The sequence below is a fragment of the Medicago sativa genome, chromosome 2, assembly GCF_051527215.1.
Source record: "Medicago sativa cultivar Bolivia chromosome 2, Bolivia_mono, whole genome shotgun sequence".
In the NCBI taxonomy this organism is placed as follows: domain Eukaryota; kingdom Viridiplantae; phylum Streptophyta; class Magnoliopsida; order Fabales; family Fabaceae; genus Medicago; species Medicago sativa.
The window spans coordinates 58,635,991-58,660,861 of record NC_140750.1 but is presented as its reverse complement, the minus strand read 5'-3'; the positions used below and the strand labels follow the sequence as shown (position 1 = coordinate 58,660,861).

The window sequence follows — 24,871 nt, the reverse complement described above, 5'->3', positions numbered from 1 at the left end:
GAGAGTTCCAGAGAGCATGTTTCGCTCGCCGCAGCGAGCAACCCTACTCGCCACAGCGAGCAACTACCCCCTTCTGCCCAAATTGCTTTTCTTGCGATTCTTCGCACATGTAGCTTTAAGATGGACTTGAGTAGAAAATGAAGGTTATCTAGATTATTAGGAGCTGCCCAGAAAGACTAAGTTGAGATGACTAAATCATTAATGATGTAAGATTGATATATATGCACTATACGTGTTATCTATGATGCTTATGTTGATGCAATGTTTAAGACGTTGTTGTTTATCATTTGATACTGTTATGTTATGATGTCGATATGATGTGACTTTATAAGTACTGTATATGTTGCTGCTGATCTTATTTAAGATATAGATGTCGGTCTAAGTCAAAAAGTTGTAAGATGTTCATGAAGTTTTCTAAGACGTAAGATGTTTAGTCCATGCATACTCATTTATAGATGAGGGCTCATGCGCTGGAGCTTTTGCTCAACCACGACGATGAGGGTTCATGCCCTGGAGCTTTTGCTCAACCACGATGATGAGGGCTTATGCCCTAGGAGTATATTTATGCTCAACGACGATGAGGGCTTATGCCCTAAAATGGTACCACATGCATTTGCATTTCATGACGATTCGAGATGGTTTAAGACGTTAAGAGTTGCATAGTCGAGTTTAGATGCATTGTCAAGTCAAGTTGTTAAGTTGTGATGTTTTAACGAATTACTTTGTGATGTCTTTTAGTATGATGGTATGTGACGATGATTGTGACTGCTATATGATGATATATTGCTAAGATGAAATGATGATGTCTATGTATTTGATTATAGTTGTTAAATTATAAGATGTTTATATTGTTAAATGTAATTTATGATTTATGAGCTTAATATTATTGTTTGAGAAATTTCACCCCTTCTGCTTGAAAATGTTGCTCTTCGTATGGATAACTTGTAGGTAATCAAGAGTAGGCGTGGTCGTGAGTGGACTCCTCACATTGTGTCTTTAGGTGCTCTGATACGTAACGGGATGAGAGTTTTGACAATGTTTTCTATTCCTTTGCGTATTGTTTATGAGATTTTTAATGAAGTTGTTGGATGAACCAATTATGATGTTTTAGACTATTTATGAGACTTTATGATGAGACCTTAGTGCCAAAAACTATTATGACTTTGAAATAATTCCGCTGCAAGACTTTAAAGACTATGATGTTATAATTTGAAGGAATATTACTTAATATCCAGTTTATGATTTATGAAAGAATATGTGACATTCCGTTTGTGATGATTTACTCTGATTTTATTAAGAAATTTTTATGTTGGGAAAACGGGGTGTTACATATGTAATGTTATGCGCAACCGATTTATTTGTGGCCATGTTTACGATGAACAAGTGAGACAAGTCTTGTATCATGCACAAGTTTGTTTTCACCATTGGATCAATAAGTTTCACCATTGGATCAAATGAGATGTGATGAACTTTATTGATTCAATGGTGAAAAACAAACTTGTGAATGTTGCAAGATTAATTTACTTGTGCACGTTAGACAAATCCTCTTTATGCTTATGTGATTTATAAAGTGACGCCTTAGTGTATGTTTGGTTTTATATCAGTAAAATTTGATGCTACGTGAGTTGATTTTGTAAATTAAATTTTAGTTTAAACTGAGTTAAAAGTAAAGTGGTATATGTGTTGATGTATTTATGTAAAAATGAGTTTCAACAATATGTTTGAAGCTAAGAATCATATTTGGTGCAAGAAATTTCGAATCTAATCCATAAGTTTGAATTTGTTTTAAAGGCAAAAATATTTTTAACTAAGAACATTTAAATATGTCAAAATTAAATTTATGTTTGTAGAATCACTTTTTTTTTTTTTTGGTCAAGTGTTTGTAGAATCACTTTTACTTCTCTTAAAGTTAATCAAAACATGCTCCTTAGTCTATAAGTTGTATTACCAATATAATTTGTTAGACTAGTAGATATTTTTCTAGGTTGTAACTATCTGATTTCTCATGCCCCTTGGTAATCCGGTAGTTATGGTGAAATGTAAGTAAAGTCTGACCGGTGATTGTTATAAATCCGTGTTCTCTAAAATGATTTGTCCTTAACTAGAACTCATTAATCACTTGAGCCTAATTACTCAAATAGTAAATGCTATATAGTACGGCAAGTTTCACCCACGAAAACTCACGAATGTCCACTTCACCAATTTTTAAGGAATAAAAAACTGGTTTCGTATTTATAAAGAAAGAAAAATTGAATTAGCTGCTGTTTGACGGAAATCATGGGGGTAATGGCAACGAAATTGTTAGCAAATATAATGTGAATACATCGGATCGATGCATTGAAAATACACAATCAAGCATTCGTCGCCAACCATCCCGTAACATTCAGCCAGTGTCACACATAACAAAACGACCAAGATTGTGTTTGATAATGACAATAAGCTAGTTTATGGCTTAGTGGATTAACTTATAAGCTTTTTTTGAGAGAGTATTAGATTATAAGTTTGTTCGATAGAATTTGAAGTGTTTTGGTACCAAGTTTTTGTCACTAACGGGTGGTTTTTTTAATATACTATTTTAAGTAGCGTTTCAGTTTACCTTAATTTCAATTAAATATTTTTCAACTGTAAGCCATCGGTTGTAAGTTAGTTTTTCAACTGGCAAGTAAATTATGGTTTAACTTTAGCAATCAAGGCAAGATTAGATAAGTTTGGGTACATTGTTGAGAGAAGGTGGTGGAAGACGTTAAATTTTGTCATGAAAAATACTTCAATCGAAAGAAAAATTATTTCAGTATTCTTTTTATATATCATAATCCATGGATCCTTCTTTTTTTTTTTATCATAATCTATGGATCTTTTTTTTTTAATGCATAAATCTTTTATTTTGTCTTGGTTTTATTTCTTGGTAGGAATGTAAATATCCTTAATGTTCATCTGTACTTGCATGATATTCAACCTTGGTTGTGCCGTGAGGAGTGATGTCTGATGATGAAAAATCTGGTGTTAGGAATGAGGGAAAGAAAATATGTTTTTTTTACCTTTTGCAAATTGGTAGGTGATTAGTCAATTATAAATCAACGGTTCCGTGAATGCACGAGTATTCTTCTAGTTATCATTAACTTTAAAAAAATACTGGGCTGAAATATGTGTACAAATCAAACACTCAGTATGACAAGAGGGTATGTTTTCATACCAATAATAAATCTTCAAAATACTTATCAAAAGTTTACTCCAAAGATTCAACAGTCATGAAATACCATAACCAGACAGTTTGAAGTGAAAGCACACAAATTACTACAGCATTTGAATGTACAAAACACCCGACAATTTCACTTCTTAGTTCTTACCCTTTTTTCCTCCCTTGTTTTTCTTGGATTTGTTTTTCTTCCGCTTGATATTTTCCTTGGCCTTTTCGTGTCCTGAATTAACCGGAGCTTGAGAATTGTTGGACACGTTACCTTTGGATTCCATCAAAACATTTTGCTCGTGGTCATCATTGCCTACTGCAGTGCTGGCTTGTGATGGATCAGACCCAACATTGGTTATTCCTTTTAGCCAAATTCAGCTGATACAAGATATGCGCTACTTTTGATCGTCCCGAAAGACTTTTCTTTGAAAGTACAATTACAGCGTCCTTCTCAATCACCGAATCACTGGATAATAGACAACAGAAAGATTAACAAGTAAAGCAAAATAAGAAAACCATATTGCAATGTCTTAAAGTGCTGATTAGTATTGGACAGCAACCTAAAACCTTGTCTACAATTACTTATGATAAGCTACTTGTATAACTTACCTCATGTTCATAGAGGCTCGAAGTTGCTTCATTTCATCAAGCAAGCTCACAAACTCCTCCATTTCATTTTTGTTTTCCATCTTGACAGGGTTTTGTACCAACAAATTCCAAAGTCCAATGAATTGATCCAATAAACCCTGGAGAGAATGAAAAGAGCAAAGAAAAAATACTTGTGATAAAAAAATATAAATATTAATCATTTAATACTTCAAAAAAAAAAATTAATCATTTGATATAATAACATTTTATTCAAAATCAACAAAAAGCTGGCTGACCTTTATAATCATGAAATCAGGTGAAACATTATTAAGACATGATACATCAGTTGCAGACTCGAAATTTTCCAACCAATTCAAGAACTCATCATTCACAGACAAGTTAATTTCATCTTTGATCTGTCCATCTGATGCCTGATCTGAAACAGAAGCAGAGCTTTTATCTTGAAGGTTTGAATTCTTTAGATTTTGAATCAGAGGCTTCTGCTATGGTTTCCTCGGCCACATAGTCAACTGTACTAGGAAACAATGTTTGTATTATGAGCTCTCTTTTTTGGCATATCATTAAATCCACAAAGATAGCATCTGAACACACAATTTTTGTAGAATTGTTCCGAAGCTTGGCAATTATCAAGGGATTGCCAATCACTTTAAATGCCTCGGCAAAGACTTCCAAACCCAAGTGTTTCTTTCCTTTTTGAAGAACATTGCAAAATTCCAATGGCAGTTGATTGGTTATATGTCTCTTCCCCAACAAATTGCGAAGTAGTTGTAAATACTTCCCACTCCCAGAGCTGAGATGAAGTGAACACATTGAAACAACCAACCTCAGGAGAAGTGATGGAAAATAATTCATCACATCCAAGTTTGATTTTTCAATCCAGGTTTTAGTGCCATTTTGATCATAAACAAACTCAAGGAGGATACTGGCAATAAAATCATGGGCACTGTCTAATTCATCAGACATGAAGCTCAAACTTGAAAGGGAATTATCATCCTGGCAAATAAGCCACTCAGTGAAAGATGATTTTGTCGCATAAATGAACCCCTTCCAGCATGAAGTCAACAGCAGTAGCCGTTCAACAAGATACATAAAGCAATTGGGAGATATATAGTCAACTTCCTGCATCCAATTCACACTGCAGGTATGTTGCAATGCAAGGTAAAGCTTATAAGTGCGATGCATCTCTAAAATTGCTTTATACCACACATTTCCTGAATACAATCGCATGCTGTGAATGAAATCATTCCAGTCATCTTTATCATCAAACCTAGTCATGACTTGCACGAACATATCATCTTGTACATTAGTTGTGCTGAGAATCATAACTACCACCCTTCCTATTTGACCATAGGTCAATGTATCTTTCCGTTTAGTGTTTTCATTTATGACTTCTTTCACAATATCCTGCCAAGATTCAGTTACCCTTTGATAAACCATTTCCTTTGCCAGCGATTTCTTCCAGTCAAGAGGAACTACATTGTGGAATAAACACTCAATTAGCTGTCTGTAAAATCTCTCCAATGTTTTTAAGTTACAGTGGTCATGGCTAAAACATTTGGACTTCAGAAGAAATTTTGAGACCTCATAGATATGCAATAAAGACTGCACTTGACAGAATTCAGAAAAAGCTTTATGAACTGAAAACTTGTAGAGTGCATCGAGGTTGCGCAAGACATCCATGCCAACAGAAAGTAACTCTGAACTCCAATAACTCTGAGCAAAAGAAACTAAGGGTTGAACATCAACAGAGACTAGCCTGCCATTCTTCTTTAGAAACCTATCACCCAATTTCATCACCCAGGTAGCATTAGGGACGAGCAAAAGGTAAATGTCATTTAGATTATAAATCTGTTTCTGAACACCCAAATAATTCAATGCAAACTTTACATAACTGCTATGCTGATGAAGCTCTTGAGTTTTGAAATTTGAAAGGAAATCAAGCATTTGAACAATGTTATCCTTCCAACATGTCCAACAATAAAACAACGTCTCCACAGAAAATTGATTCCTCATAATCATACCTTCGACAGGAACATCAAACATGTTGTCTTGCCAAACATACTTAGATGAGTTCATCTGAAAATGAGAATCCAGCAGTTTCCACAAACATAATACTTCCCCTCTGATACTGCTATGAATGCGAGAAGATTTCAATTGATTCATTATTTCGAAAATGTTGTCATGCTTATTTGATAGAATTTCAGCTTCCGTAGACGCGAGCTCATAAAAGCTGATTGACACTCCCTTTGCAAATGTCAAAGCTCTTCCCAAAAGCTCGGCCTTCAGTGTAAACTGCTTTAAGGGCCATGCTTTGCTTCCCCCAGACCAAATAGAATTTGCAAGTACATAGAAAATCATGAGTTCATATGCTTCCAAGAATTCACCAGCTTTTCCTAGCAAATCAGCCTCGCGAAGAATATCACCCTTCATCTTAGCAATATTTACAGCCTCCATATAGTTGCCTGATTCCTCTTCCAATTCAAGAAGCTCATCAAGTAAACTTAACGATTGTAAGAACTCACGCTTCAAATCCATCGAATGAAAAGCTCTAACAAACTTCATCATGGACTTGATATCTTTGTTGTCAAAATATTTGTGGGCACAATTTTCCAGAAATTTTTGTCCAATTGCGTACAAATCATGACTATTAGCCCAACCAGGGTCAGCACTTTCATTTTGTTTCCAGTGCTGAATGTAATGTAAGCCAATGTCAAACAATCCACCTCTTGCACAAGCATTCAAACAATCCGAGAAGAAACATCCTCTAGCATACACTTGAGCTGCCATGTCAAAACAACTAGCTAAATTAAAGCAATCGCCTGCCCTTTTCAAATCAGGCTCTTCACATTTTTCCAAGTAAAGCTTCCCTGTTAGCAACAATTCAATTAATTTTGTAGAGTAAAAGTCACCGTGCAAAAAATAAGTTAAATCTGTGAATCAATAAAAATGTGTGCAAGCTTAGGTGATCTCATTAGGAGACTAAAAAAGATGTTTAAGCCTATAATATTTGTTTGTACAACAAAATAAGTTAAATCACTATCTCAAATCAAATGAACTCATCAACAACAAAACAATTAATAACACTCACATAACTTGAAGTCAATAAAATAGTATATCAATAACTACAACAAAATTTAGGTCTAGATGAATGTTGTAAATACTAAATAGTTATAATAGAAGTGTAAGTTTCTATAACAAAAGCTATGTTTAGATGATATCCTAATATTTTTTGACAGGAAATGACATAAAACTATAGACATAGATGCCAAAGCTAAAGTTTATACCAGCTCTTTCATAATCCCCCAAATCAGAAAAACACTGGGCAGAAGACTCAGCCATTCCAATGCCTTCAAAAATTTCAGCAGCTTCCCTAAGGATTGCATTTGCATCCTCAGGATTCAAGTCACGTAACCGATTTGCAGTTGCCCTAAGACCAGCAGCCTTAGACTTTTTTTCCCAATAAGAGTCCCCTGCTCTTTCAAAACACATTGTTGCCATTTCGTAGTTATTTTGATAATATAACTGCAATAGAACAGTCAAAAGAATATATCATTTGGAGCAAAAATAATACTAGACAAAAGCAGCACATCTAAAAGCTTTCCTCTATACGTTACACAGTAATAAAAGTATAAAACTATCACATAATATCACAAATGAGGTGTTTAGGTATAGGAATAATTTAAGTTGCAAAGAAAATAAAATAAAAAACAAGCTGAGAAGTAATACTGCTTAATGATTCAATATAAAGAAAAAATAGGAGACCTATTAATAAAATCCATTACAAGACAGGACAATAAATATAATGATCAACAACAACAACAACAACCAAGCCTTATCCCATTAAGTGGGGTCGGCTACATGGAGCAAATGACGCCATAGCGTTCTATCAAAAAATAATGATCAAGTACAAAAAAAACCTTTTTGCCACGTGACTTCCATTCTTCTGGACTACTTGCAACTTTCATTGCCTGAGCAAGTGAATCATCAAGCTCTTTGAATTGTACAAGACACTTCCTTTTCCAATAATCAAACATGGGTTTGCAATACTCCTCCGTGTTTTCACAAATCCACAATCTCTGTCTTGTACGAGTTATAGCCACATATAGTTGTTTTAGCTCAGAACACAAAATATTATGTTTGGAATCAGTGAAAGTTGGAAAAGACTTGGATTCTGTAGGCTCCAGTATATCCTGTTCGTTCATATACTCATAAATCACCCTCCATCGATTTTTCAAAGGTGAAGTGCCAAAAAAGTTGTACAGCAGTACATCCTGTAAAAGAACACAGATTACCATTAAAATAAATAAATAAACATAATATTCAAAACAAAATTGAATCAAATATGATGATTTTTTACCCACCTGAAACTCAAGCCCTTTGCACTCCAAGATAGTTAAAACAAGAGCTTGTTTCCCAACAGTCTAAAATTTCTTTTCGAGCATAATCATCGCGTACCAAAATTACTTGCTCTGCTCCAAAGCCAACAATTTTCCCACTCTCATGTCCAGTGTTGCCAAAAATAGTTACAATTGCATTTTTCCTGCTTCCACATTCAAGAACAACTGGAGCTTCCCCGTATATCAAACTGGTCTCAGGCTTCAAAATATCAATAGAATGAGGGAAAAAATGGAAAAGAAGCTCAATGGTGCTCTGGGACAATTTCAATACTCCAGCATGAGTCCGGAAGTTTTGATTCAACAAAAATGTTTCAGAACGTTTCACTTTATCCTTTCCTTGGTTATAAGCAACTCTCTTTGATTCTAGCACAAACTTCTTGTAAAAGAGAGATTTTATATCCTGGAATCTAAAATCAATTCCCCTTGCTATGGTCTGTGCAGTATCACCACAAAAAACAAAACCCTCTTCTACATTTTGACACACATATTTAAACAAAGCAATTTGACTCATGGTTAGATCCTGCACTTCATCAATATATACAAAGTGCATTTCATCACCCTCATATTTGTTGATTCTGAGTCGGTGATGAAGGTCAACAACAATATCAGCCAAATCAAAATCGCCTTTATCCAACTTCATTTTTTCATAACTTTGATAAATATTGTATATGATCTCCCTTTTCTGCTTGCTTAAACTTGATGCACGGTTTTCAGACAACGAAAGATAATCCAGACGGCTTAACTTCCCTTCACCAGGCTCCACAGACTGCATACTCCCTTTTATATGAGACACGATTTCAGTGAACACTCTGGACGAATCTAGCGTCTTGGTGTATTGGGAATTGAAATGTGGCCAATATAATGATTCAAACCTGTCATATGTCACCTCCTTCTTCCTTATAAAAGTTTCCAAAGCAACAGAACTTACACCAAGGTTCTCACTTAAAGAAGATAGATCACTAAATCTTTCAAAATAAGAATTCCCCACAGTCCCATCAAGCATCATTAAAAACTTCTGAAAAGTTATCACAAGTGGATATGAGTTGGCGGGAAGATTAACAAATGAATCTGGAATATTCTTAAACTGTATTGATGCATCAACATCGACTATATCTTCATCTATAGAACAGCTTTTGGCAGAAATATCCCCGCCGCATAGGAATCTGTATGCACAATACAAATATTACATACCAATTAAAGACTGCATAGAAAACTCTGAAATAAATAAAACTTAAGTGAACTCAGGGAATAAACGTGAGGACCAGAAAATTTCAAAAGACTTGCAAAGTGATACCACAGTGGTTACTAAAATTAAGGAGTTACAACAGTGCATCATTAAAACCATTACTTGATTACTGATGGCAAGCCAAAAACTTAGTATACGAGGGGGGATTAACACTAAGCGAAGGACATACAAGGAAAGCTAATAGGCATTAAGGAGACAGTGAAATAGTACAAAGTTTGGGGGGCGCTCCATACGCCTGTGTATACACCTTATCATGCATTTACTTAAATTGCAATTCATGCAGGAAATGTTGGGGGGAAATCATTAATGTTTAAAAAATAAGTGATTTTATGCTTCAATAATAAACATATTTTAGTCTAAAAAACTGTGCGTTCCTAAAACAAATATTGGTTAGTGAATATGCATGATAAAAATTAACAAAACTATATCATTAATGATAAAAAGTAACATAATAGATCACAGAATAATTACATAAAGAAAAGTATAAAATGATGTATAGAAACAACAAAAATCATATGAAACAATCCAACAGATATTGTCAGGACAAATAAAAATTAACGTGTATTTATTAAAAAAAAATAACACAAATAAAACAAACAGATAAGTTAAAGATACAAAAACTAAACAAGTCCTAGTATTATAGACAACATCTTTAACTTTTGGAATTATCAAGTAGGTGAAGATATCCTTTGACAGACACATAAGGTTCAACAAGATATTTTAAAAGTAATTTATCTAACAAGAAAGAAAAATTGATAGTTCAAAGTACAAGTTCAATACCTTTTCATTCTAACGAACTGTTGTTTCACTGCTTGACAAAGTTTGGGACTCACTGTTACAAATAATTGATGTAAGACAGACCTGTCATTCACAGTAGAACTGTCATTATACTCTTTCTCATCATTCAAACAAGGACCTTCAACACTCTTAATTCCATATGCGTGTTCAAGAGCTGCATGGTGTAATTCCTCCTTTTTAAATAACTTCATGGTCAAAACAGTGGTTTTCCCAGTACCAGAGCGACCCAGTACAAATGTACTTTTAGGAAAGAGTATTATGTCATGTTCTTCATCTGATACTTCAAAAGGAAGTTCCAGTTCATTACTATTACGATCAGAAAGTAAGTGGCTAACCACAACAGATGATAAAGAATAGAATTTCATCAATAAAAAACTTTCCTCAACCTTTGAATTCTCAACATAAATTCTTTGATCGCAGCAACTCAATTCTGCTTCATTTCCATTACTATCAAGATTCTTAATTTTGATGATTTCTGTTGATTTCTCCCAATTCATTGGAACCTCCATTTTCCTAGAAAAGCAAAACAAAACCGCGATCAGTTAGCTATAGTAGCTTAAGGTGTAATAAATTTCAACTCTTAAGTACTTACCCCTCAAAACATTGCTCGCTACAGCGCCTTATAAAATCATCAGTATAGCTTCCAAAAATACTATCAAGACGCTTCACTACTTTTGGAATATCCTCTGGAGGCAGTATATCCCATATCCTTAAAACTTGAGTGAAATTTAATTCTTTTACTATGTCCTTTGAACAAATAATAAAAAGACCTTCAACTTTATATTGCTTTAACATCTGGGATGAATTTCCACAAAGCAAATCCACTTTTATCCTTTTTGGTCTCCACCCACTAGAGAGTTTGAGTAAGAGGTTAAGCACCGACTTCTTTGTCCGGTTTGACGGAAGAATTTTAAATGACTTGAGGAAGTAATCACTAAAAAGAACCTGCACAAATTGTTGAGGGTTAAAAGGAACAAAAGGTAAAGCACATGATCACAATAAGTAATATTACAATATCGTAATCCAAATACCTTCCACCTAGAGTTTCTGAAAATGAGACTATCTGCATTAAGCAAATCGTCAAGTTGATCCAGCTCTTTCTTGGCATCCCAGATACCTTTCGCTAAATCCTCGTCTTCATCCGCATTAAAGAAACATTGTCGCTTTTTAGCATCAAGAACCAAATCTTTCCATACATTTTTCTGACTAACTAGGGTCCTTTCATTTCCCAATATCCATAGACAATGCCTGTTGAATATAAAAGCAATAGCATTGATGCAAACATTCGTTTTGGACAAAAATAAATGCAATTGTAACAGCACATAGTACGTTTTACCTAGCCCTGGTAAGAGCAACATTAGTCCTCTGGTTATTGGAAATGAACCCAAGTGAAGTACTACAATCAGTTCTGACAGTGGATAAGATGATTATGTCCTGCTCCCCACCCTGGAAACCATCTATTGTTTTCACCTTCACATCGAAACCTTTGTGCTTATCATACTTCTGTCCAAGCATATCCTGAAGTGAAACAACTTGGGCAGCATATGGAGACACTACACCTATACTAAGGTTTTCATTTGACTCAAGCCATGCTGCATTCCACGCAAAATAATTAAGCAGGCAGTATTTCTCTATTAGAAATATGTTTCGCATTAACAGAGCATTAAAAAACAATTCATAATATCTAGTGTATACCACATTTTTATAATGTATCTTTATGTCCTTTGCTTGAGGGTCTTTGTAATAACAGATCATTTTAAAATAAAAAATATTGTTTCCCGATAAAGTTGACCACATTATAAAAACTATAATACTTTAAGCAAACTGAAGCCATGCAGTTTAGCAAACAAAAAATAAATTATCTTCTTATTAAACCAATCATAATCCAAAGAAATATTTTCTCTAAAGGAAAGTAAACACAATAACATTATACAAGACTGTTAATACATTAATGCTTGAAATGTTACCGATAAACAAACATTAAACCAATCACAGTCTAAAGAAATATTTTCTCGACGGATTAGTATCATCCTGTGCAGAGAATGCATGAATTCTAACATGATAAATAACAACAGATGATTCATATACATAAATTATACACACATGCACACATACAAACCTCTAAAACAATTTCTGATTATTTTCATCACAACCGCCACTTCAACCATATTTTTCCGGCTTCGTCCAGCATCATCAAACTCTTCAGTGCCACCAATTATATTAATAAAGGAATATGGACCAAACATTTGCCCGGGGAGATATTGTTTCCTGTAGTTCTTTGCAATATTGAGGAAGTGATTTGGATGACCCAATGTGCTCAGTCTCGCAAATAAACTTCTTCCGAAACCAACTTCAAAAGAAACCTTAGACATATTAAGGACATGTATTAGTATTAATTGTCAATGGAAAACTCTATAACATTAGTGAATGTAGGAACCAGGGGTACTAAAAGTTAACTGAAAGGGTCATTTTTAGAATACGTACTCTACTTTCAATCATGGCTGGTAGCTGGCGTTCATCTCCAACAAGAATGGAATGGTTTATGTCTGAAAGTAGTAGAGGTATGATTGAATCACATTCCTTTAACTGTGCAGCTTCATCGATTACTACAACGTCTAGTGGTTCCATGTCAACAGAATACAGCTTAAAGGAACTAGATGCAGTGGAAAATATTAATAAAGATGACTGTAAACAGAACTCTCTGATTGACTCTTCAGTCACAACATCTGGAAGGTTGAGGTCACCAATTGAAACTTTAAGGGTTCTTAATAGAGAAAGGCATTCAGTTCTGCTCCTCTGGTGCAATGAGTATTCAGCAACACTTACAACAACTGACTCGAAAGAACTGTGTTGACTTTCTGGAGGAGAGAAAAGCTCTTCCAATTTTTCACAAACATTGTTATTTTCAAACAGCAAAGCTTGAAATGAACTGAGAGAGTAAATCAGACGAGCCAAATCTTTCAAGTTATGTTCCATAATACAACTTCTTGCAATATGAGTACATAAGATGGCAATGCAGTCTCTGAGTGGCGATGCTATAGCCAGAAACCTCTCTCTGACAAACTCAACAAAAGATTTGTGAATCCCCACACCAGAATCTGACGGGCTGTCATCTTTTGCCCTATTAAAGTTATTGTCATCAGTTTGATCATGTTCCTTTCTCATCTCGTTCTCAATGAATATCTGATAGTGGGAAACACAGTTTTCAAGAAGATCAATCATTGAAGCAAAACAATATTTCCAACCATTGGGTGGGGTGAAACAGAATATGAGCTGCTTGACACGATAGTCCAAATATATCTCTTCAATTTCTGCACCAACTTTAAGCCGCTCATGATTCCCAAATAACAACATGTCTCCTAAATTACAAAACAAAGCATCAGAATTTCTATCAAATGATTCTCTCACCATGCTCAAGACACGCGATGCCACTTCCTTAATGGCAACATTTGTTGGAGCACAAACAAGAGTCCTACAGTTCATTTTGAATAGAGCAAAAAGCAGTGTGCCCAATGTTTTTGTTTTTCCGGTTCCTGGTGGACCCCAAATAAGATCCACTGTAGACTTGTGATTGCAATGGAAGGAAGAAAGGCAAGCACAAATAGCCTTGTTTTGTGACTCATTCAACTCAGAGGACAACCTTTGATATGTTTCATCGTCCCTAAGAGCATCAGTCTTCGGAGAACAGTGATAACAGTTTTCCTCAACCTGCACCCGAAAATACATCTATTAGAGTTTGCATAAATGAAATGTCAAAATATGTTCTACTTGGAAATAGTCAGGCTCAATATCAAGGATAAGGCTTAATTACATTTTGTTCCTCGTGTTTTGGCCTGCCCTTTTAAAACAGAACAAGCGGTTATCATTTTTGTTGCACTTTTCGTCCTACCCCCCATTTTACCTTTAAAAAACGTTGATGTGTCGAATTTTTTTATGAGGTGTCTAAAAAAGCACTTACGTGGCAATTCCAACATGGAAATATAACCCCCCATTTCCCCTCCCCGTTCTCTTCTCCTTCCTTGTTTTCCTCCTTCTCACACTAATCTCCCAAATCAACACAAACTTTCTTCTTTCTCTTTCCCCCACCCCTCTCTCTCTCTCTCGTCATCATCTCCCTCCCTTCCCTTTCAACTCTTAATGAACCATCGAAGCTCCACCTTCTCAATCCTAATCAACCAGATCTGTAATTAACATATTCAAGAATGTTTATGGATTTTGCAAGATTGACTGATTATTAGGTTTTGAAAATGAAGGATGAAGGTGAACCCAGATCTGTGCTCATATATTGTTCATTTATCAAAACTAAATATAAACCTAAAGGTGTAGCTCCTCAAGGTGTAGCTCCTCTTGATTTCTAAGAGGTAAGTATGGAGGAGTGTGGATGTTTTTTTCTTGTAATTCGACGGCGTGGGTCGAAACACAGCAGCTGCGTTGGGTTCTCGTTTAGACGAGAACGAATTCTCTTGTGAATAAGCAAGCTAGCCGCAAATTTTTGTAAAAATTTATAGGGTGGAACTTTTTTCTGGAAGTATATAAAGGAGCAAGGAGAATGATAGGATTTGAAAAAATTTATAGGAAAAGTTTGTGGTTATGGGTGTTAATTGATTAATCCATGTGATGATATTGTTGCTGCAAGCTTTTCCAGAACAAGAAATTAGAGAAGAAGCTCACGTGCCTAACTTTCTAATTCCTCCTTTTTCTTTTTTTCTTCATATAAATTTGAGCTTGGAAATAAAAAAAAAAAAATAAGTGCTTTTATTTATATAAATCAGATTAAATGCCACATGTAATTGCCACCTAAATGTTTTTTTTGGACACCTCATAGGAAAAATGCGACACATCAGCGTTTTTTAAAGGTAAAATGGAGGGTAGGACGAAAAGTGCAACAAAAATGATAACTGAAGGACAGTTTTGTTCTGTTTTAAAAGGGCAGGACCAATTTCGTAAGTAGGCCAAAACACGAGGACCAAAAGTGTAATTAAGCCTATCAATAAACTAGAAAATGTCATTCACGATTCACCACAAAGGGAAAAGCCAAAGAGTGTCCTGAGGCACTTGTTAGCATTATCCTTATAAATAATTAAAGAACACAACTTTCAACTACATACCTACTTTCTTTCTATAATAATGTTATAACCATAATAATCAATCAATGGTGAATATCAAAATAACATGATCTTCAGTTATTTCATGGTTTAACATAAAAACAACTCTCTTACCACATCACTAGCACATAAAATCTTCTGAATGAGCTTCGAATCTCCATCCATATGCAGGGCATTCCATATTCTTCTATCAGGGGTTATATTCGTCAAGAATATAATAAACAAAGATTTTTGCCCCATTTCATCAATGTCAATGTCTTTGGAAGCAATGACTTTAAAAGTCGACATAACTTTAGTCTCATCGTCATCACATTCAATCTCCTCATCAAGAATCCCAGCCACCAACACAAAACTCCAAGTCCTTCCAGACCTTTGCAAATCATTAACTGTTTCAGGTTTAAAATCGGCCAAAATAAAAACATCGCCAAACAATGTTTTGTGTAACTCTTTTCCATGACCAGATGACCTGTTTTTCCAAGTATCAGTTTTAACAACATAGTGATTCCTACCATACGAATGTGACCGTGAATGTTCAAGTGAAATGACTTGAGCATAAGGTGAACTTGACAAAATTTCCATACAAGAACAGAGTTGTGCTCGAGTTTCATCCAACAACGGATATACAAATGACTGAAAATATTGTTCAGTTGAATTGAATGATAAATCGATATGATCCACCTACAAAAACAAAAATAAAGGATTAAAATGTAATGGCAAAGAAAGATAATGTGATAAAGTAGGAGAAGAAAGTTGAAAACCTTGTTGATGTAAAGATCCTGGTTGAAAATGTCTTGGAGAGACCAAGAAAAGATGGTGTCTATGAAGTTTTGATCGTTATGGTAAGTAGGTTTGTTCTTCTTCTTCTTCTTCCTTGAAGTTGAAGTTGAACGGTTCATTGTGTAGAGGCTTTCTTCTTTCTTAGTAACCAAAACAAAAATCTAAAGAAGAGGTTTTTGGTTGATAGATAGAACACTGAAATGAGTAGAAACAGTATCAGTGGAATAAATAAAACTAAAAGAAATGGATTTCTTAATAACTAAGAATAGAAATCAAAAGCAAAAGTTGTACTGTGTATGTAGCTTCAGGCCCTCTTCCTTTGTGCATTCCCTTCTTTGTTGGTTCGTCAAAATCAAAATGAAAATGTAGTATCAGCGGAAGAGTAATTCAGTAATTATCCAAATGATTTTGGGGTAAATAGTCATTTTAGTTGGGTAACCTATTGTTATAATTACATTAAAATGTTTTATTAATATTGTCATATCACCTCTTTATTATATTTGTTTCGTATCGTATAAATCCTTATTAATATTTGTATATTGTCCCGTGAGTGTTTATAAAAAAGTGTTATTATCTAATGTTAAAGAACTAGTGTTCTGCCCGTGCGATGCACGGGTGGAAAACGGTCAAACATTCGACTACACGTCGTCCACATTCTACACGACACATCGTTCAGAAATTAATACAGGTGAAATACAACCGACGACAGGCCACATACAGAACGATGTGCACGCCACACAAACACAAAGTGTAGAACACTAAAGCTTAAAATTTTTATACGGTATATTCTTGCATCAATTCTCATATTTTAAACGTGAAATCCAACAGTAGGTTTGACATTGTATGATCACAAAATTGAACTATGCATTCAATACATTTGATCGATTATCAACAATGTTAGGATTAATTTCCGCATACAGAAATAAACAATGAATACACTTACGGACCAATTTGATCATGATGACCAAATTAAAGGTTACGACCAGCAACAAATTCATAAAAGATTACAATGGTAAAACTATGAAAATACTACATTAATATATGTGACACTTGGGTGGAATCACCGTTGGCCACATACTACACGACATAACCGCGACACATGAACAAATATCATCACAATGCAAGAAATATAAACAAATCACCTTCACCTTCAATTCCTAAAACGAAATCCAAAACATAAAAAAAAAATTGTACAGAGCACTTAAAAAAAGTACTGCATTAATATTAATATATGCAACGCATGGGTGGAATTACCGATGGCTACAGACCACGCGACCTCACCACGACACATGAACAAAAACTAAAACTAAGAAAGTTATAAAGTTCTTGGATAATTTTTTGTACCGATTCTTTTGGGATAACAATTACATTTTACGACATTCCTCATATTATCCTTGATCCATTTCAAGTTATTAAAATTAATTTTAAGTTTTCTACTATGATACCACCACTACACATGATCACAAACTAAACCTAAGAAAAAGAAACTTGTTAGTCCATCTTATTAAGATTATTAATTGTTAATTAGTATAATTAAATCTTGACTGGGCATCGAACCAAATAAAGTAGACATTGAATTTCAAAAATAGTAATTAGTATTCGATTATTTTTATTCTTTGAAATTTGATAAGAAAAATTGAAGGAATATTTGAAAATAATTTATCCAACAAAAAAAAATATTTCGAATAAGTTTTTCAAGATATATTTGAAGATGAGGATACTTTGAAAATTAAATGATATAAGGCCCATTTGTTAAGGATTAAAATAAAAGTGATTTTGACATAAGTCATTTTTTTTAAACAAATAATTTTGTTTGTTTGGAAACAACTATATAAAAGGGATTTTTTTGTTACGAAATTAGTTCAATATTTTAAACCATACTTTCTCTCTTCTCTAAAAAAAATCTATTTTTTGAGAAGGGAAAAAAATCTATTTTTTGAGAAGCTGCTCTTAACGGCTTCTCATTTAAAGCTGTTTTTAGATTTTTTTTAGATTTTAATTTTTTTAAAAAGCTGTAACAAACAGATACAAAACTCCTAAAAGTGATTATTTTTTTAAAAAATTGATTTTTTTATTAAAAAAACTATAACAAACTCATAAATTCTAGGTTTGAGATTGTTTTAGTAAATAAGTTTAAAATGAAAATTTGAACATATTGCTATTTACACCACCGTTATTGGCATACACCGTCCTATGAAAGTAATCAGAAGTGGGCCAGGCCCAACCTTTTTCATCAAACCCGGTCCGACCCTCTTCTCCCACTCTCATTTCTGATTCTTCTCATTTCAAACCCTAAAACAAACAAACCACGTTTTCTCCATCTTCCTCATCAAACCCTTACTGTCGTCGCCGCCACCTTTTCTCCCCTGAAACACCCCGAAATCGGCCTTGTTTTGCCAAACAAACCATGTTTTCTTCATCTCCTCAACCTTCTCTATCATTTTATCGGGATAGAATCACAAAAAGAGAATATCTAAAAAATGGGTATCTCTTTTGAAGGAGTTTTCTGAGCAACCTGAGGTCGTTTCATCAATCGAGTTTCGTGTCTTTTATTCTCTACTTCTCCTTAACAAAACTCGATGGAAGAATCTCACAAAAATGGGTATTTTTTTTCATTTTTATTTCAATAGACAGTTCTGCATGTCTTATTTTTGCTTTATTTATATTATCCTTTTGCAAAATCTTGCGTTTCATATTTTTTCTTCATTTTTCGAAATTAAATACTTTACCTTTCTGCTATGTTAAGTTTCTATTCTTTTTGGTTGTGTTAGATTTGAATACCAACTGATGTTATTTGATGTGTCTGTTAAATTGATATGGTACCCAGTACCCACTTTAGGTGGTGGAAAAAATTGTTTTGATCCCTCACTTGTGGAAACTAATGTATTTATTACTACTTTTCAAATTGATATTATCATATGATCGATAATACTGGTGGCATGCCTCCAGAAATATTTGGCATCTAGAAACATCGTATTCATGGTGTTAGATGTATATTGATATTTGAAAAAACATAATCTTGCAGAACCTGTAAATTCAGAGAATTGATGGTATGTTGTGTTATTTTCAATTATTTTGAGCTAAAAATATTTACAAATCTTGCCATCTTAATTGTTTTTGTGAAACTTTTAGCAGGTTTGCATAATACAAATACAAATGGAAAGAAATAGTGAGTCAAGCTTATCAAAGTTCAATAGAGTGTTTTTTGTTTTAATAAATCTGTAGAATGAAAATAATGATAGCCAGAAATTTGTCCGTTAATCACTGTGCACATCATATTTCTCATCAATTTTTGTGTGTGCAAACGTAGTTGGTTATTGGTTATGCACTTATGCTTGATTCAATTGTTCAGTTATGTAATCAGTGTTGAAATTTATACTTAACCAAATTGCCTTGTGATGAATTCAAGTTTAATCTTGTATTTGTTTTGTTGATAAAATTTCATTCAGGAATAGAGCCTTTTCAAAGCTTGTTGAAAGGAAAATCATTGTGAGGGATGCAAACTTATTTCATGATTATAAAGATGATTTGTGCTCCTAGAGTATATTCTTCTTCTCGTGCAGCCGAGATAGTGTGGATCAACTGATGAAAGAATGGGTCGGTGATCAGTTTAAAAATTTGTCGAGGCCAGTTTCAACCATGTGGTAAATTTCATCCATTCTCAAAGTATTACTAAAAAATTTGTCTGCTGGGCAAGTGTTTGACAGTCAAGTCTTAGTGATTTAAATTCGTTTTGCATATAAATTTTTGTCACAAGAAGCATTGCTTTCTGTATAATTTGAATGAAGTTTGTTTATGATAGTTTAGCATCTCAAAGAGAAACTAATTAAATTTAAAGCCCATGAGCTGAATTTTTTTTTTTGCAAAATTAGGATGCATTATGCAGATTTTTTTAGCAACGAACAATCATGTATGAGAATAGACTACAATAAATCAGGTCTTTCCATCTAAACCAGTCAGTGCCTTAATCAATCTATGAGTATGATTGGGTTATGCAACACTACAATATATAATAGAAAGGAAAAAATGTGAAATCATTATTATTAATCAGAAAAGGTAATGTTGTCAAAATTTGGGTTGTTACTGGCTTCCTACATGACTACGAAGGCATTGCATTTGAATTTCATCTTATAGTTTATCTATGTCTATGAGTTGAATTGATTTATGGCTTGATTTGATTTTTGGATTGATTTATTGTTTATTTTATTTCATGTGATGCTGTTGTGTTAAGAGGGTTATAGGCTAAAGGTACTGCACTATCCTCACAATATTCTGCATGTGCAGCATATATTGAGAATAATCAACCTGTCATTTCCACTTTTAAATTTGAAAATAATCAACTTGCAGCAACTATTGAATAGTATGCAAGTTGTACATAGTATACTCCCTATACCAGTCATACGGTTCTTTCTTTGAGAGGTTATCTATTATTTTCCCTTAAATGCGTTTTTTTTTTTTTTTGTAATGGCAAGCCTGCTATCCTACTTTGTTCTTATTTTTGCTTGGCTTGTGCTTTGGGTGTTTGTAGCTTTGTATTATAACTAAGTTGCATCCAAACAAACTCAAGTGCTTATGAGAAATCAACCTTGTATTTATTATTTGTTAGTTTTGAATGCTAAATTTAGAGGCTCAAAAAGTATTATTTATAATTGGTACCCAAGCACTTAAAATAGGGAGCAAATTGATTAGTGTAAAAAGTATCAAGTGCCTTAGGTAAGTTTCAAGTACGATGGTGAAGTCTAAATGTAAAAAATATGAAGATACTCTCCAAAATATAGAAATATACATATTAGTGTAAGTAAAAATATGAAGATTATATCTTATTGCTACTTTCTTAATCTACACAAATATGCAGGTGATCATGTTCTTGTGGACATGCTTGCTTGGCCCTTTACAAACACTTTGAGATATTGTGGGATGAGGACTTGTTTACATGCTTGCTTGCTGCTATCCAAATACACATTATCACTGTAAGTAAAAATAAATGAAAACAATTGTGTACAACTTGTTCTAACGAATCTCTTGTTTATATAAACAAAGTGTTGACCTTAGATCTTTCTCATTCAATCACTTTATTATTAACTCTAAGTTGTTATCAATTTGGAGAAAGTTTATTATTTTTATCTAGCAACTGGTTTTTGTCACTGTCAATGTAGAAAATATGGTAGACTCTTGGGCGAGATTTGGTTATGTGGGGGGGAGGAAACCTGTAGAAAAAAAAGAGAGAAATGAGAAAACTATCATTAAGAGAGTTAACAATATATGTCCAAGAAAAAGGAGTCAAGAGTTATTATACCTTAAACATGTCTTTGCTTTCATATTAAGGGCTTCCAACTGAAAAAAATGAATAGCATAATAGAAATTTATTAATGAGCACCATGAAAAGATGTATCCCTGTAATTTGATGAATACCTATGAATATAATTAAAATGAAGATGTTAAATATGCAGTTGGCAGTAGTAAACAATCTCACCATGAGTTTTGTGAACTAAAATTCAATTTTTCTTCCCCGCACTAACTTTGTGAAATATTCTAATTATTGTGTTCTTTTGACTTGCCTTGTTGCTGCTAGCTTGGTTCCTCCTTCAAGAATTCCTTGAGTTGGCTGTGGAAACCTATGGATGGGAGACAAAGAAGAGGCAAAAAGTTGCATGATGGAGAATGACATAAAGATGTTCATGTACTTGTACTTACATTGTAAAGAAGAATAAAAAATAATGCATACCAATGAGATAAGTTAGATGAAATGGGAAGGCAAGGCAGAGATGAGGGAATGTGATGGCAAGGCAAGGCAAGGCAAGGCTCTTTAAATACTACTTAAAGAGAAAGGGCCTTGGAGAGCAAGAAAGGACTTGGAGCGTGAGAGAGAGAAAGATCCTTGGAGAGAAAGAATATGTCCAGTCCAGCTGGAAAGTGTTTTTATTTGTTGAGAAGCAACCTATGCACATGTGCACATCCACATTTTTAGGCTTTATTGTTTTTTTTTTGCTTTTACCATGTGAGGGAGCCGCAAACTTTGACAAAGATGTGAACACACTAAAAATAAATCAAAACTCTGAGAAAATTGCATTCCAAAATTGCATTTCAACAGTAAAGAGAGAGACTATTCTCTTTTGTAAGATTTATTGATATTTTAACCAACAAAATGCATAAACTAAAACTATTTTATAATTTCAATATATCTGAAGATTAATGTGTCATTAGTTACAAGTTAAAAAAATATTATCCTCGTGAGTTTAGTTCATTTGGTAGGAACAATACATAAAATATGTAAGATCGGGATTCTAACGCCGACCACTAAAAAAATACTATTTGGCCTTTGATTTTGATCGTGAGAAAAGTTGTACGATAAGATTGGATGTGAAAAGTTTTGAAAGATAAAGTGGTAACTTTTTTTAAAAAAAAAAACCTTTTCATTTAAATGTAAACAAGACTAGGAAAATAAAAGTAAAGTAAAAAGTTGAGGTCGTTTGGTTTCCTTCCTCAACAAGTTTGCACGAATTTTGTCTCATACGGACTGACCAATGACCATAGTCATAGACTCATGGTGGTGATTATTACCAAGGTTGACACACAACACAACTCACAAGGTGGTGGGTCGGGTCGTTTCTTTTCCTTACTTTTTCATCTTCTTATCTTAGCCAAAACAGCTACTACTACTAGGCTACCTAGGACCTAGGACATTTTTTTCGTTTTTAGTGGGGGGATTTAGTTAATTAATCCACGAAAATAGTAACATTAGTGGGGGGATTTAGTTAATTAATCCACGAAAATAGTAACATTTTAATTAAAAAAAATGAGTAATGATATTTTGACATCCATTTGATGACAACTTTGTTGACAACCTTGTTTTTCTCACTTCTTATTGGTCAAAAACAATGGAGAGAGAAAAAGGAAGAGAGAGAATAACAACATCATGTGAGTATGAGAGAGAAAGTTGTCCAAAAGTTGTCAAAAAGTGGTTGTCAAAATATCATTTATCAAAAAAAATATTATTCCAGTACTTAATCAATACTCTCTCAATTTTTTATATAAAATATAAAAGTGTCACTACTTTTTTTCTTTCTTATAAAAAATATTGACCAATTTTATATATGTTTCTATGTTTTCCGTCCCAAATATTATTTTAATAAAATATATTTCTTCTAAATTATATGTTATTTAAAAATATAAAAAAGAATTGATGTTTTTTTTTTATCATGTACTTAATATATTTTTCATTGTATCATTTTCCAATTCTTTTACTTAATGTTTAATGTTTTGCATACGATTAATGAATCATAGTAAAATCATAGTTTTTTTTTCCTCAAAAAAATAAATAATAGTTTTTTTTAGTGAAATGAGACCCTAATAATTTAAAGTTCGCTTGTGAAAAATTATAAAAAATTGTAAAAACAAAACAACATATATACGTATTAGGGGGCCTTCTAAAGCCACCCATTTTAGTTAGTCATATTGGAATGGCTTATTCTTTTTGGATTTTCTTAGAGCATCTTTCATAATATTGAATGCTTGAGATTGTATACTAAGTGGTTAGTTCTATGGTTGTTGGACATTTAAGTTTTCAAACATTTAATGTTATAACACCAACGAAAATATTACTCCCTCTATCTCACAATTATTGTCTCTTTAACATTTTTTATTTTTCTCAAAATAACTGTCACTTTAGTACTTTACAATACTAATGCAACATTTATGATTATTTTTCACTATTATACCTTTATTTATTGAATTTCCTCCAACTTAACTACTCCACTAATTACAATTCAGAAGGGTATTTTAGTAAATGCCACTAATTTTACTATTGAAATCAACACAATTAATCATTTCCTTAATAACCGTGCACAAACCTTAAACGACTAATATTGTGAGACGGAGGAAGTATAGAATAGATGAATGACTTTAATTGATATCAATTTAGTAAAGTCTACTCTACTCACCTTAATCGATGGATGTATAAGAATGTCTTTTTTTTTTAGACTAATTATTGAGTATCATTGCCAAACAAATAATTTTCAATAGCAACCAAGACTTAAAACAATGTTTGGCTCGTGAGCTTAATTCAGTTGGTCTGGACAATGCATAATATATGTAAGGTTCGGGGTTCAAACTCCGGCCACCAAAAAAAAAAAAAAGACTTAAAACAATGTTTAATATGAGAGATATTTTTAATTTCCATATGAGGCATTTCTAGGGATGTCAATACTAATGCAACATTTGTGATTATTTTTCACTATTATACCCTTATTTATGATTATTTTTCACTATTATACCCTTATTTAATATGAGACATATTTTTAATTTCTATATGAGGCATTTCTAGGGATGTCAATGGATATCCATGGGTACAGATAGTATGATACTCGTACCCGCCCCGTACCCTCGTGGGTATCCATTATACGAGTACCTGCAGGTATTAAGGTATTCATGGGTACCCGTGGATTTCTGAATTTATTTATTTTTTGGTACAAAGAATAACTTTTTTTAATTACCAAAAATTCAACTTTTAAACATTCATACATAATTCATTCAAAATTTCATAAATCATACATAATCCATAGAAAATTCACGATTCTTACATAATCCATACAAATTCTTGAAGTAAAATAAAGCATAAAAACAACTAAATAAACATCTAAATTTCATATGCATATATGTTATTAATGAGGAATCTTAGGCTGATCGTAAAATTTACTTCAATAAGGTAACAACTTTAAGTAATAAGCTATATAAGAATATTTTAGTTATTTAC

At 33.3% G+C, this 24,871-nt stretch overlaps 1 long non-coding RNA gene and 1 pseudogene across 5 annotated transcripts; one reads left to right on the top strand and one right to left on the bottom strand.

Annotated features, from left to right (window-relative positions):
* Positions 1-3,169: 3,169 nt before the first annotated feature.
* LOC146949302 (uncharacterized) lies at positions 3,170-16,472 on the bottom strand (annotated as a pseudogene). Its single transcript, XR_015027212.1, has 14 exons — positions 16,101-16,472; positions 15,457-16,020; positions 12,722-13,945; positions 12,357-12,600; positions 11,574-11,829; positions 11,269-11,485; positions 10,830-11,182; positions 10,220-10,750; positions 8,158-9,356; positions 7,714-8,067; positions 7,081-7,318; positions 4,072-6,663; positions 3,797-3,933; positions 3,170-3,653 (listed from the first exon to the last, which is right to left on the bottom strand). The product of XR_015027212.1 is annotated as an uncharacterized LOC146949302 (transcript).
* A 1,913-nt stretch (positions 16,473-18,385) lies between these two features.
* On the top strand, positions 18,386-22,240 carry LOC146949301 (uncharacterized). Of its 4 annotated transcripts, XR_015027211.1 has the most exons (4): positions 18,386-18,721; positions 19,569-19,763; positions 20,351-20,367; positions 20,975-22,240. It is a non-coding gene; the product is annotated as an uncharacterized LOC146949301 (long non-coding RNA). The 4 variants fall into 4 exon arrangements; XR_015027209.1 differs by lacking the exon at positions 20,351-20,367; XR_015027208.1 differs by having other exon boundaries at positions 20,351-22,240.
* Positions 22,241-24,871: the final 2,631 nt, after the last annotated feature.